The sequence below is a fragment of the Lontra canadensis genome, unplaced genomic scaffold (genome assembly GCF_010015895.1).
Source record: "Lontra canadensis isolate GAN:19392208 unplaced genomic scaffold, GSC_riverotter_1.0 scaffold123, whole genome shotgun sequence".
Taxonomy (NCBI): Eukaryota; Metazoa; Chordata; class Mammalia; order Carnivora; family Mustelidae; genus Lontra; species Lontra canadensis.
The window spans coordinates 1,130,714-1,145,925 of record NW_022631117.1 but is presented as its reverse complement, the minus strand read 5'-3'; the positions used below and the strand labels follow the sequence as shown (position 1 = coordinate 1,145,925).

Below are 15,212 nucleotides of genomic sequence, written 5' to 3'. Positions count from 1 at the left end.
GTTTTCCTACTCCTATCTCAAGCTGAAATTTTAGTATGAAAGTATGACTATTTGCAAGTAATCCTGCAGCATTTCCACTGGGGGCAGGCTCGCAAGAAACAGGCACAGCCTGAGAACAGTGATCTGCAAAGTTCTAGAAACTGTTCTTTCTTGTGTTGACACTTGGTGCGTTTTTGGACACACTTGACATGCACAGCTGCGTTAAGCAGGTGGCCTGTGATTTCATATATTCCCTCTGTGGGCCCAGCTGCAGATCCAGCAGATGGATGTCATCGTAAAGGTGACTCTTAGGGCTTGCCCTAAACTTCGGTTATTGAATCTGGTTCCTGGTCATCGCTAAGCACACGGGCTGCCGTTACGAGACAGAGGCACTTTAGTAACTCCTGGAAGAGCCCACAAATCTTCCTTCTCGAATGAGCTTTAGCAGAACAGGCTCAAAGTTTCCTTTGTAGATTCACAACAAGCCTCTGGAAGTTCCCGAGACACAGAGCAATTAAAATGGATCTCCTTTGAGACGTCTGTGTCTCACCGTCTCAAAGCTCTATGCAAACATCATTCTGAAGACCTAAAAGTAAGGGAATCATTACACTGGAACAATTATTAGTATAGATCTCAATCAAAAAAGATTTACAGGTGGCCAGTGGCTGTATTCAACAGTCCGCCCTCCAAGGGTCAAGCAAGGAGTGTCTTCTGCCCAGTTTTTGCAGCTTTCATTAGAAAATGGATCTTAGCTCATACCCTGTTTTTGATAGATACTAATTAAAAATTTGCCTGGAAAAAATTGTGTGTGCCTCTTTTGATTTTGTTTTTCTTGAGAAGGGATATTCTGGATGGCTCATGTTTGTTTAAAAACACTATCCATGGAAGTTTCCTAAAATAAATGCACCTGTGGCAACTAGACTTTCAAAATCATTCATAGAGTAGAGCTAGACATGTAGAAACAAAGGAACTTAACTTCAGACGAGTTGAGTTTAGTAAGCAGAACATGGCATTTGGGTTTGAGCCCCCTGTATGACCCTGAGTAAGCTAATGTACAGACTCCGTTTCTTCATCTGAAAAATAGGGCAAAGAAGATCCGCTTAGAACACAGCACTTGTCCTGAAGGAGGATTAAGTACAACACTATACGGGGAAATGCTTTGTAAATCACAAGCTGCTGTTCAAATGTAAGGAATTACTATTATCATCACTATTCAAGGTCCTACAGCCCATGGCTAGCTAGTCAGTTTGTCTAAGTAAATAAATAATACTTCACTTATGACTTTCCCCACTAGATGGCAGGCGAGCCACTTGGTAAAACAATGTTCAGGTTAGAGACCTACAAAATGCGGCAGTATTCCAGCAGTGCAGCAGGGGACAAAGGCTGAACTAGAACTTGTGAGAAGTGGAGACCAGCTGTATTGTGAAAACAAATTTCATTCAAACGCCATTGGTTCAGTTCACCAAAATTTTGAATCTATGAAAACACAATCCTTTTGACCAGGAGATAAAGGACAGCTAAGCAAATAATTTCTGCAAATAAGGAAGTGTTTAACCCAGTCAGAGTTAAAGCCACCAGACTTAACGATTATTTATAACACCACTTTGCAGGTAATGGTTTCATCCATATCAGGTGTCAACAAACTGCTTCTGTAAAGGGCCAGAGAGTAAATATTTCCGGCTTTGCAAGCCGATCCATTTCGGCTTTGCAGGACTCAGCTTTGCACGCTGCAAGCTTACAAATAGACTGAGACAATGAGAAAACGAATGGGCATGGCTGGTTGCAATAAATTTTAATTATGGATGCATTTTGAAATTCATATAAGTTTGGCTTACCACAAAATACTATTCTTTTTATTCTTTTTCACCATTTAAAAATATAGAAACCATTTTTAGCTCAAAGACCATACCAAAAAAATGGCAACAGGCCTGACTTGTTCCCCAAGGAGTCATGCGTAGCTCCCTGGATTAATACTCTTAATAGTCCTAACTATCAGGCTGACAGTCTCCTTAGTTAACGTAAATAAACGTTTTTACTGCTTTCATGATAAATATTTCAATGTGGCTTATTTTTTTTTTTTTACGCGGACAAATTTCTGGGAATGTTTGTGATATTTTTGCCTACCTCTCAATATAGCTTTGTGTCTTGTTAGACTGACTATAAAAAAAAAAAAAGAATTCAAGTAGTGGATGCATTGTTCTTAGAGTTGCCAGAAAAACAAAACAAAACAAAACAGGACGCCTGGTTAAATCTGAATTTCAGTTAAACAACGAATCATTTTTCCCCCCCCTCTGTTATTTTTTTTTATAAACATGTAATATATTTTCCCCCCAGGGGTACAGGTCTGTGAATCGCCAGGTTTACACACTTCACCGCAGTCACCATAGCACATACCCTCCCCAATGTCCATAATAACCCCACCCCCCTCTCCCAATCCCCCTCCCCCCAGCAACCCTCAGTTTGTTTTGTGAGATTAAGAGTCACTTATGGTTTATCTCGGGGGTTAAGGGGGTAGGAGAAGAGTAAATGAAGCAAGATGGGATTGGGAGGGAGATAAACAACGAATCATTTTTAACATAAAAGTTTTTTTTCCCTGTATTGCATAGGGCATACTTGTATTAACAAAGTGTTTGTTGTTTATCTGGGATTCAATTTTGACCGCCTGACCCGTGTTTTTATTGGTAAACCTGGCAGTTCTTGTACTTACGGACTTTTGTCCGTCATTCATTTACTAACGCCTTAAAAATAACCAAACATCTGAAGTCAGGGCTCCTCAAGTGAACTAGGTCTTCAGAGAGTTGAGGGAAACGAGCATCTCCACATCCCCCCTAACTTGAGCGCATTCAAACAACCGCGCGGCATAAACACTTTTTTTCACATCCATTTTCCAGGAGTATGTGCTGCTTTTCCGAGTGCCAGCCTCACTTGAACAAGCCATTTTAACTGATTCGTAAGAAACCCAAAGGCACTTGCAAAGAGCTTCAGAGAAATTTGAGGGCTTAGGAAGGGGCTGCGTGGGAACGGCAGATCCAGTCTTCCCAGGCTGGTGTTCTAGGGGACAGGGCTTACTGCCGGCCGGTTCGCCGCAGACCCCCACCCTTGTCTGAACACGGTGTCGTCCCGCTTGATGGAAGTTTCGAGCGCGCCCACGGCAGCGATCGGTAGAGCTTGCTTTAGCGTCTTGTTTTCGTTTCTGCGCGCGCACCCGGTAGGACGCTCTTCTGCACCAACTGTGGACACGGATTTCCTTTGCTTGGTGACCTTCCACGAAAAGACATCGGGTGCGAAAGACCGTCCTCAGATTGGCCGCCTGCCCCAGCGGTCAGGCGATCAGCGACTTTGACCGCCGCGGAATAACGGCCCTTTGCGGACGCGGGTCACTTTGGCCTTGACGTGGGTAACCGAGAGGGCCTCTCGGCTGCCGCCGCTGGGCCAGGCTGGGCCGCGGGGTCAGGGGGTGGAGGGAGCGGTGTGACACGCGGCCACCGTCCGGGAAGTGACCGCACGCGGTCTTCCCATCCCTGCGGGGGACGGGCCCACCCGGCGCGGAAAGAGGGGACGTTGGGCGGGCGACGGGCGCTGCGAGAGTCCCCCGGGGGACCCCCTCTCCCCGGAGCGGCCGGGCGATAAAGGCGGCGCCGACGGGCGCGGCTTCGGTGGGCGCAGTGCGAGGACCGACGCTCCGTCCCCGCGGGGCAGCAAGCAGATCGTATCTTGGCAGTTAGGAGAGGCGCTTGCAGGGTCCGGGAGCAGGTACAGCCACGTCCTTTCGGCATTCGGCTCGCGCCAGGCCGGTTTCCCTCGGGGGCTGCGACAGATGACCGGAGCGCAGCGTCGTGGGCTCCCGGCCCGTCCTCGCACCCCCCGCCGAAGCTCGCCTCGCGGGCCTCCCGCACCCCCCGAACAGCGGTGGCTCGGGGCGGCCGTTTACCCCTTTTCTAGCTGCAAAATTAAGGCCCTCGAGTATCCCTCACGCCAATGCCCACGCCCGGGCTCGGGGCAAATCGAGCGAGGCACCTCGGCCGCAAAATTGAAGGCGCGCGTGCGGGGCGCGGGGGCGGTGGGGAGGGGCGGGGCGCACAAAGACACCCAGTAATTAGGATAAAAATTAATGCAATATCTATTCAAAGTTAATGGAGAAAAATCCCATGATGAACAGAATCCCATATTTCACATGAGAATGTGAAATAAAGACACGATCTGACCCTGATGTGACACCACTTAGCCACACTGGCCTCATCCTAATTCCGGGCTCTGCAAATCAACTCCAAAGTGATTCCCTCCTCTCCCTCTGCTCCCAAGGCCTGGACCTCTGTCCTACTTCACATTGGCTCTTTGAGTGCAGTGAGTTGGGTTTTTATCATGTGCATAACTCCCTGGCTGGGCGGCAGGAAGGAGACACTGCTGCTTCGCCCCTCTGTGTCTCCAGGAGCAAGCCCCGTTCTTGGCTCACTGAGGCCATTAGAACAGTATGGAGTCGGGAGGAACAGTATGGAGTTGGGAGGAGACTGAAGGTAAGAGCTTTTGCATGAGCCCCAGGTTGCAAAGCTCTGCATTGGAAGCAGCAAAACCCCACAGAAGTAAGGCACAAGAGGAAGCTGTGCTCCCTTAATGGGTTTAGGAACCCATTCAGAATTGGGATGAATATCAACATTGTAAAGGAACCACAAGCAGCAGGGAAGGACTGGGGAAATTATTTTGCAGAAAGAGGGATCCTTCTGTGCTTGGGGACACCTTGTTCCTCTCTAGCCAGCCACGAGCATTTCCTGGTATTGCAATTCGGTCTAAATTTGCAATGATACGCGCATGGTTCATGAGGACGATGCTCCGTGATTTACAGTGCCTCTCCCCTTTATTATACCTCATTCAACTCTCACCCCCAGCCAGGGTGGGGCACTGGCTCAAGGTGGCTTTCAGTTGTCATTATCCCCTAGAACCGTTTTATGCTGACCTTGTGGTGTTTGTTGTCCTCGTGGCTAAGACAGAGACAAAGGGCACATCTGGCCCGGCTGAGGAGGTGGCCTAGTTATATTTCAAGTTGGGATGTGGAAGGCCATTAGGACTGGCAGCTGGATTCCTTAAAGGGTTCCTCCCTCTTGTCTGACACAGGGCAGTGAAAATGAGGTAAAGAGGAAGAGCACATTAAGGAGATCAGGAACTATTGTTCAAATGTATGTGCCTTTTCTTTAAAAAAAAAAAAATCTTTGGAAGCTTTGGGTGTTTCCAATTCCTCAAAAGACCAGGGAATTTGCCGGATCACTTGCCCAATTCCTGGCCATTTGAGACGAGTTTGCTTACCTCAAGGAGGTATTGAGTCAACATTCTTAGCACAAAAGGGGAGGAAACAGGAAATGTGGACTTCTGGAGCCTTGTCCCGCAGGGTGCATGGCTGGCCACCTAGGTGGTTGCATTCCTTCCCTGTCCTGGTGTAGCTGTTCCACTCTGTAGCCAGCAGAGGGCACTGTCGCCGCATAGAATCCTTTTGACTTTTGGGGGCGGAGAGAATATTCAGAGCTATAAAAAATATTTGGATCCAGTAAGAAATATGCATGATTTTCCATGAAATATTAATGTGAAAAATACATTATTATTAAAAACTTGTGGTTGTCTATTTGATTAATGACCCATCGAACCATGGAAGGAAAGAAGATGTTTTGTAACTGTAGTTATCAAACATTAAAATAGCAAGAACAAAATAGCAATGTGACAATAAATATCAGCATGATATACCTAAATTATTTAGGACACAAATAGGACTTTTTCTCCTAGGAATGTGTGTGCCGAGACCTAGTAACAAGGAAGAACAGATCTGCTTTATCCTAAACATCTTTGTAAATTATTTATTTTAAAAGATTGTATTTATTTATTTGACAGAGAGAGAGAGAGAGATCACAAGCAGGCAGAGAGGCAGGCAGGGAGAGAGAGGAGGAAGCAGGTTCCCCACCGAGCAGAGAGCCCGATGCGGGGCTCGATCTCAGGACCCTGAGATCATGACCTGAGCCAAAGGCAGAGGCTTTAACCCACTGAGCCACCCAGGCGCCCCTAAATTTTTTATTTATTGCAAAAAGCCCTTTCATTAATATGAGGACAGTTAAACATAACTCCATCTCACCAAGGAAATCTGCCATCTGAGGCCTTCTGTGATTTCTCTCAACAGACTTTCCAGCTTTGTGTTTTACTGTCTACTTGAGCCACCCTGTCTTTCGTCCTCATCTCATTTTTCCCAGCATTTCCTGCCTCTGCCTCCACTTCCTTCCCACTCACTTGCCCTGTTCTCCAAAATGTTAAATGATTCAGATGGTCTTTACTTTTTGAGCTTGCCACTTGAGTGTATGTGTTTTACGCTTTGTGAAGGGGGAGACGGATAGCTCTACACAGCTTGTATGACAGCAAACCCTTGAGACCAAAGGTCCTTTCACAGCGGAGGCTGCAATGAACTCACTCCGGGTTGTCCAGACAAGTCCTCACAGGGTGTGGCCTGTCGAGAAAGTCCTTGTTCTTCCGTATTGAAATGCCACCAACAGAAAAAACATCCTGAGATCTTCCTGCCCTTTTGGGCACTTGAGCTGTGTGAGCTTTAACTCAAAGCTCTGTCAGCTAGGCTCTATTTCTTCTTGAGACAGCACAAGGACTAGAGGAAGGATGTGACACCCTCAGCCCTTGAGATAAATGTCCTTGGGAATCATACCTTGCGAAGGAATGCGCACAGCTTCCAGTCTCTGTACAGTTAGCAGAACTGAAAAGTAACAGGGTGTTTATTTCAGGGGCTTTACTCTTCACATTGGCTGGGTGCCAGCATCTTAACAAAGGTGACATATCCTTAGCAAGGGCAGAGAACACAAGGTGAAGCTCTGACCCAAAGTGAATGTTGTGGGTAAAAGGTACATTCCATCATTTGAAAGTCGGTTGAATGAACCAGGGATTTGGTTAAACATAGTCATTCGCCCTGCCTTGGGTCATCTGTTTTTATGCTCTTCTTTGCTCCTTATTTCCTTTCATACATCTCCATCTCTTTTTAAAAAGACTTTATTTATTTATTTATTTATTTGAGAGAGAGTGCACGCATACACGAGTGGGGACGGGGCAGAGGGAGAGGGTGTTCTTTTGCTGTAATTTTGAATCTTGTATTTAACCTGAAAAGCCATTGACACCTATGTGCTAGTGCCCAACATGGACCCAAGAGATATGAGATTATTACCTCATGCACACATGGGCTTGCACACACATACACACACTTTTTATTATGAGAATGTTCAGATCTGCAGAGAAGGGAGATTTTGAAATGCATGCCCACCTCCGAACCACCTGGAAGGAACAATTGTTAACCTTTTCTCATAAAATAAGTGTGACTAGTTATATGGGTATTTGCTTCAGCTCTCTCCCTCCCCCCAAAAAAGTATTTGCCAATATTACCATGGTTCTGTGATTGTACCTATAGAGTCAGCAGTCATCACCTATTCTCATCCAGCAGCCTCCTCATATCCAAGTTTCTCCAGTTGTGCCAGAATTGTGAGTGACTGTTCATTAGTAGTGAAGCCATTATCGGAAGCTCAGAGATCTGAGAACTGGAACTTATATCAACTGTCCCTCAGTTGATATAAGGCAGGACTATAGATTGGTAGCAGAAGAGAACTTAAGCCAGCAAAATGTATAGTAATTAATGATTCATTTGGAAACACTCCCCTCCTCAAGCTATACTGATCTCCGGAGAACACTGGGCCATCAACCGGAATCGACTTGAGCCTCCAACTTGGTCATCTTGGGGCTCTGACTCTACCAGAGCCCCTGTCTCTAGTACAGAGGGGAAATGCCATTGGGAGAGGCCTTCTGACATCCCTGTCGACGGACCGTCATTTATTCCAACGCTATTCACTGAGTAGTCCATCCTTTCCTCCATACCTTGAATTAACACCACAGAGCTGTAAAAATAATGAAAGAAAGTACATGAACATATTTTTATCATCTTAGGGAGGAGAAGCCTTTTCAAAGCAAGGCATGAAACATTTGACTACATAAATATTTGAACCATCTTGATGGCAAAAGACAAAGTTAAAAAGTAAATGACAAGCTCAGACAAAACATTTACAACATAGAGTTAAAAATAAGAGTTCCTGCATATGCTAATAGTGCCTACAAATCAGCAAGAAAAACATTTTAAAGTGGGCAAAGGATATAAACAGACAATTTAAAGATGAAGAAATAGGAATGACTCACCATATGGAAAGGCGATTAAAGAAATGAAAATTAACACAAAAATGAGCTACCTTGTTATTCACCTTCTGTTTGGCACAAATTACGAAGATTGGTAATATTTCATGTTGGTGAACATACGGGAGAAAAGGACTCTTACCCACTGTTAGCAAGCATACAAATTGGTACAGCCTTTGTAAGGGCAATTTGGCATATATGATTATTCTTCCAAATTTGTTTCCTCGCTAAGGTAAAAGCTACTCAGGCAGTCTGCCTCTGTTCCGTAGTTCATTTCCTATTTTTGTGTCTGCTTTCTCCTAGATGGTGATATTCGTCCTTCTCAGCTCAGCCCGGTGGCCTGACCTTAACTCCTGAGTTCCATGGTCATGTCGCAACTGCAAGTCAATCTCATACAAACTTTGAGTTGACCTAGTGTGTACCTTTGAGAGTTTTGGAACAATATGCAGGTTCAAGTCACCATCATGTCATCTTGCTGATGATCTCATGGGACAAGACCAACACTGGGGTTGCTTGCTTCTGCCCTTGGTCTTCTGCCTGTCTTTCCCTCTACGGCCATTGATCACACACACACGTGTTGTCATCCAAAAGCTGTTTTGCTTTTCTTATTTGTCTTGTGAGTGTTGTCCTTGGCTTCGTATATGTCACAGGTTAGTGTCATGTCCTGCTCAGTGATCTAAAAACTTTCAATACTTGTAAATTTGTGTAATTTGGTTAAGAATGGCATTCAAGCAGCAAAGCAAGAATACAGATGATAGAAATGCAAGCAGAGCAACGAGGGCAAGAAGAGTGCTATCAAGAAGAGTGCAAACAAAACGAAAGTTGAAATGCTTGATAACGGTGAAACCAAGACCTCTGTAGGGCATTTTGGGGGTATTAATACATCTCTAATTTGCACAGTAAAGAAAAATGAGGAAGCTATTAGGGCCAGTGTATGGAGGGGCACACCAGACTCATTGAGGAAAATCATACATAGCTTGAAATGTCAAAACAGAGACAATGGAAAAAGTTGGGCATGGCTGGCTTCTAACACAGAGAGAGCAGAATGGGGCCTCCTCCTGTAGGCGTCATTGGCTAGTGAGCGTCACAAAGATGCTCGTTTAAATTTCGATCTGGACAAAACACTGTAGCATTCATGGTGAGTAATGGGTAGGTTGGATAGGTTCGAGAAGCGCCATGGTCTGTGTGACAAGAAATGGCTGGCAGAGGAAGCCAGTCATGAAGCTGCCTAAGTACTGAAAGAAACCGACTGAGGAAAATGGCCGCGTCTTCAGTGCCCATGAGCTGGCCCCGTGCCAGAAGTGCGTGCCTACGTGCACATCCATTGCAAAAGATGAGGGAAAGACCAGAGGCTTCCAGCCTGAAGAAAACAGCTTAAAGTTCTGTTTTGTTTCAGTGTTTCTGTTGACTCTCTGATTAAATCCGTGTTGCTTCACAGATTCCAAAAGTCCTGCCCTCTTCAAAGAGAATGCTAAACACACTTTCCTGTTCACACGGAAGGAAACCATAGAATATGGGTCACTAAGAACTCTTTGTTGGACTGGTTTTTGAAGCGCTTTGTTCCCGAGGTTAAACAATATTTAAACTGAGAAAACCATGAACTCAAAGTATTGCTGATTCCAGACACCATTTCCACTGACAAAAGCATGATAGTAAATGCTGATCCTCATGTTCCAGTCCTTTCCACACCCCCCAGTATGACTCCACTCCTTCACCCAGTGCCTCCGGGAGTGCTAAAAACTGTTCAGCATGTACTGTACTTGGTGTCTATTTGATTACCTCGCAGACCTGATGACAGGGTCCCGAGAACTTACTGTGAAAAGAGCTGGGCAAAACTTCTCCATTCGTAATGCTTTAACGATAGTAGAAAAACCAGTGGGAGAACTAACACGATCACCCCCTAAGGGAACCTGGCGGAAACTTAAGAAGGAAGTTGTCATGGACTCTGGAAGTTTTCTTCCAGTGGTAGAAGAAATCGAAAATGCATCCGGGAAACATTTGGGGGGTTGAGGATTTGGAGACCTCGAATGAAGTGACATTTTGCTGAACTGTTGGATTCTCACCCTCAGAAGACAGTTGAGAAATTTTTCAGAGATGTGATCATATCAAAAATTGATAAAAGAGGTCAGCGTAGGTTAACATCCAGAACTCGAAGAATGCTGAAGCAGCCACTCTGCAAATCCAATGGCTGTAATGGTTCGGAGGAAAGACATCTTTCGACAGAGTATTTATTGACCTACAGGCATGATTTAAATGATTACCCACAACCCTATAAAGCAATAATAAGAAAGCTTCAAATGAAAGCCAGTAAGTCTTTTCTCTCTGTTTGCTTCAACAGGGGAGAAGAGGCTGGACCTTCGGTCCTTGTCATTCAAACCCGTTCCACAAGCAGGCAGAAAGGCCACACACTGAGAGTCGAGCCTTGGGATGCAGACTCCGACAGCTCTGATGACGTGCTGATCCATGTGCCAGAAGAGGAAAGCAGCACAGAAGAGCTTATCTCCAGACAAAACCCAAGTGTCTTGCTTCTTTCCCCATATCTGCTGTGATGACCGGCACTTGTATTGACGCATGCTTGTGTTCACCTTGAGATCAGAGAGAAATAGAAATTAATTGCCCACTAATCATGATTGCTGATGCAAAATTAGGAAAATACCAACAAGCTTCAGTTTACTTCGTGTTTTATTTGAGTGAACAAACCAATGGTCTGGGCTGTCCTAATACTCCCTTCCCTGCCCCCAGTTTTCCCCAAAAGCTCATGACTCCTTCCAACAGAAATTCCTCTACAGCGAGGGTTTCAGGAACTCAACTCTCATACCCAGGGAGGGCAGTTACTCTACTTCGTTGCACAATCTGATTTTGTACTCTCGATCCTGATATTTATTTTAATTCTGTTTAAGCCTTACTTGCTCTTTCAGCAGAAAGAATCCAGACCCTTGCCCTTTACCTGGTTTGGTATCAGTGAACTTGCTTTGCAGCGGTTGTATGAGGTAGCTATGGGTCAGTCTCGAAGGGCAGTGCAATGACAATGGACTCCTGCATTTACTCTGGCATCTAATCGAGGAGTAGAAGTTGCTAGAGTTCATTTCCATTGATCTCTGTTCTCATATCTGGTCTTCCCAGGAATCTGAACATCTGGATATCCTCCGGGAAAGGGGTTCTGACTGAAACTTCTTCTTCCCTGAGGGTAGTGGAAATCCAATAATTCCCCCCCACCCCCGGCCTGGAGGTCTGAATGATAGCCTAGCTATACTTGAGTTTGAAGTGAGCAGAGGAAAGGGGGAAAAAATACAAAAGTTAAAAGGGCTTGCTCGCATAGTTACAGTTGAGATGACAGATATTCCTCAATAGGTTCAAAAGAGGCAGATGAGACTTGAAAACTCGTTTTCAGGTGCTGTGGTTCTAGAGACCCCCACCCCCCACAGTGCCAGAGAAGCCTACACGCCTGCTCTAAGCCATAGCAGTTCTCAGCGCATCCAGATCATGTTAGGGAGCTTTGAAAAATACAGAGTTCTGGGACCTGCCCCTAGATGTGCTGAATCAGGGATGGGGTCAGCATCTGTAAATTTTGAAAGCTCCTCAACTGTTTTTTTTATACAGCCATGGCTGCTAACTGCTGCTCTAAGTCTAAACAGAATTGTAATAGAAAATACAATGCAAATGGTGGTGGGCCCAGGATCTAGGGAAACTTTATTCCAAATTTTGGCTTTACCACTAGCTCAATGGATGGTCTTATTCAAACCACCCTACTCTTTCCTTACCCATCAAATGAGAGATTAGGACCACTTGGTCTCCAAGGTCCCTCTATCTCTGACATTGTTACTTTGAGAGAAAGCTTCTTCAATTTTCTTGATTGACTTTGAGTGTACCTAAGCCCTTTCATAGAGACCAAGGTAAGTAGTAGTGTTGCTGCACTGTGTTCTTGATGTTTTAAAAATGGTGGCTTCTGGTTCAAGTTTGACCATGGTTTAGTCCCTTCCAGAAAAGAGAGTTAGGCATAGAAAACAAAGAACAAACATAACATCAATTTCCTGAAAGGAAAGACAGAGGGGACCTCCTATGAGTTTATTTGTAGTAATTGTTCTTTTTCTTCTGAGTTACAGGGCTTGGGGAAAATAATAGATATTATGAGGAAAACACCTTAACATGTTGTATCTATTGTTTTCATAAACCAAAGCAGAGAGAATTCTGTGTCAGGGTTGCTGTTCCAAGGTTCCATGGATAATTGGTGTATTCTTAATCATACCTAGAGGTAAATAGTTTTAAGTCAATGATTATTTTACCAGTTTAATCAATGGTTCCATATGCCTTTAGAGAATGTAGTTTCCTGATAAATTTTACCATTCATTGAGATTACTGCCTTGGAATTTTTTCTCTTAATTTGACTAGAATTAGAGAAATCAAATTTAAGTTGGAGAGCATCACCTGGGAACCATTAATATAAAATAATACAATGGGAAACTGACTACTGTATGGATTTAGTTGTCATAGGGATGCCTAGACTTTGACTTGATAGATGCAAACTTTTGTTTAGGGACCAGGCCATTTGAAATACATTACTGAGATAAATTTAATTCTTGTTTAAGGTAATACCCAGTTAAAATAATCTAAGAAGTATCATTGATGAGGCTAAAAGCCAGAACATTTCAACATGGCTGAATTTAACAAGTCAGCAGAACTTACAGGTGAATTTGAAAGTTGGTATGGGCAAAGTGGTAGAAATAGAAGTGCATGTAACTGGGTGTTTCTTTTTTTCCTTTTTCAAATTAAGAATAGTCCCCAAAATTGACAAGCTGAAATTTCTTTTAGAAGATTTTATACACAATTTGGGTGGAATCAAATGGTTCAGGTAAATTCTTGGGTTCAGTGTTACAAAGTGCCTAGCAGTTTTCTTCTTTACATACTTAATCACTGGCAAAAAGAAAAGAATGGAAAAGGAGGTGGGGAGAAAGAGCAGCCCAAGTTGCTGAACTTTGTAGAGAATATTAAAAAAACGGTTTTACATTTAAAAAGAACCTTTTGTTTGTTTAAGATCTTTTAAGTTCAAAATGCAGAGGAGGTTCTGCACACATTTGCAAATGCACACATTTGGATTTCAGAGCTGCTGCCACCTGAATGCTAATAAAGGGCTTCGAGTGTGTGTAATCTAAAGGGGTGTGTGAACCATGTTTGTGCTATGGAATAATTGATCACTGAACTTTACATAGAGTTACCTTTTAATGGTCTTGATGTCAGTGCTCTATGCTTGTTTAAGAATCCAGAAATAAACTGTGGTATGAGCAGAGTATATATGTTCTTGGGAGCCATAACATCAAATAAAGGCAAACAGTACATTTCATTAACATGAACAATGAATGTTGAGGAGTTAAATATGAATCTAGTTGTGCTTGAGACATCGCACTTCCTCTTACATTACTATGTAAAGCCAGTGATACAATTAACCTATTTTTGCAAACACCCAGAGTTGGCTCTTGGTCAGTTGGCAGTGGTGTGATGAGGGCCATACTGAGAAGAACATGGGACTTAGGTAAGGGGGGCTTTGCCAATGGCTTCTTGTCTGCCCTGGGCGGGGGGGACTCCCTCTCTTTGGATGAGTGGTGCTTAGTCCTGGCACCATAACTCTTGGGCTATCGGGATGTGACAAGTCAGCCCAGAGCCTAGGCTGTGGAGTCAGACCTGCCTTCAATCTTGTCCCTGCCAGCTACCAGCTGTGTGATAGTGGGCATGCTTCTTAACCATTTCAGACTTGAGTTTCTAATCTGTAAAATGGGGTCAAAATACCTGCGTTGTTAGATTGCTATGAGATTACAAGAAATGCTTAATACAGTGCCTGGCACATAGCAAGCGCTCAATAAATTGTTGCTATTAGATATTATTATGATTATCATCACCATTATTGTTATTGTTATAAGCATTATAGAGCTAAATATGATAGTTTACTCCTGTCTTTGCAAAATTTTAATGTTTTGGTATTTTATCTAATACCTCTCAAAAATGGTATGCATGATGGTTTTAAGAAGAGAGAAGGAATAAAAATTGATTTTCAGTATTTTTCTTGCTTGTGAAAGAAACCTGAAACAGTAGTTCCTTTGTCCCTGTGTTACTCTTTGACTTGCAGTTTCATTTATATCACTTATTTAGAATGTAGTTATCATTGCATGATATTTATTTATATAGTGGTTACTTTTAATGACTTTTTTCACATAGTTGTATTCCTATTCTCTAGAAAATAATCCATCCACTTGGGTCCACTTTTGAGATAATGAAGTCACTCTGTGTTAATAGTAGCTAAAGATAAAACTATGCAGAACCTACTTTGCTTAAACCACCGAGTTATTAGCTTAGCTGCTTTTGAGAGAAAATTGGATATCCACGTCATGTTACTTGGTGAGGACAATTCCTCCTAACTAGCATCTGAACATCTTGGTTATTTCATGTATTCTGATAGCATTCAGGAAGTTTAAAGTCATTCTTTTCATAATGATGAGTATTCATCAGAATCCCAGTGCTGGATCTGTTGAGCAACAGAGCTGTCACTGCCTTATTTCCAGGCCCCGTTACCGCTTCACCTGGATTATCATGGTGGCCTCCTGACTCATATCCCAACCCTTTTACTGTCTTAACTGGGAGTCTTTGATGCCCTAGTGTATATAGCCTCAGTGACAGCCCATTGTCTGTGTATTCCACTACTTCACCTTTAAATCACCACCCAGACCCAGGGTACTGGAGCTGGGTTTGTCTGTCCATGTTCTCTTTCATACAATATATGTGATAGTCTGTGTCTTCCTCAGCCCTATCTGACTAAGCACTAAGGATCTTCAGCCTGCCACTCAACCCTGATCTCCTAAGTTTGTCACTTAAGCTCTGGTGGCTATAAACAGAATTTAGACTTCTTACCTGAAGCCAGAGTGCCTGAGATGAGAATACAAAGCTGTAGTCCGCTTCCTTTTCTCCTCCATCATTACAAACAGAGTGGGCTCCTGATTACTTGGCAGTGGTATGAGGAGTGCCCTAATGAGAAGCCC

At 43.7% G+C, this 15,212-nt stretch overlaps 1 long non-coding RNA gene across 1 annotated transcript in view; it reads left to right on the top strand.

The window, feature by feature from the left end:
- LOC116857387 overlaps positions 1-13,089 on the top strand; it is a 55,615-nt gene extending 42,526 nt beyond the window's left edge. Inside the window, exon 4 of the long non-coding RNA XR_004380748.1 lies at positions 10,526-13,089. This is a non-coding gene — a long non-coding RNA (uncharacterized LOC116857387). The remainder of the gene's footprint in view (positions 1-10,525) is intronic.
- Positions 13,090-15,212: the final 2,123 nt, after the last annotated feature.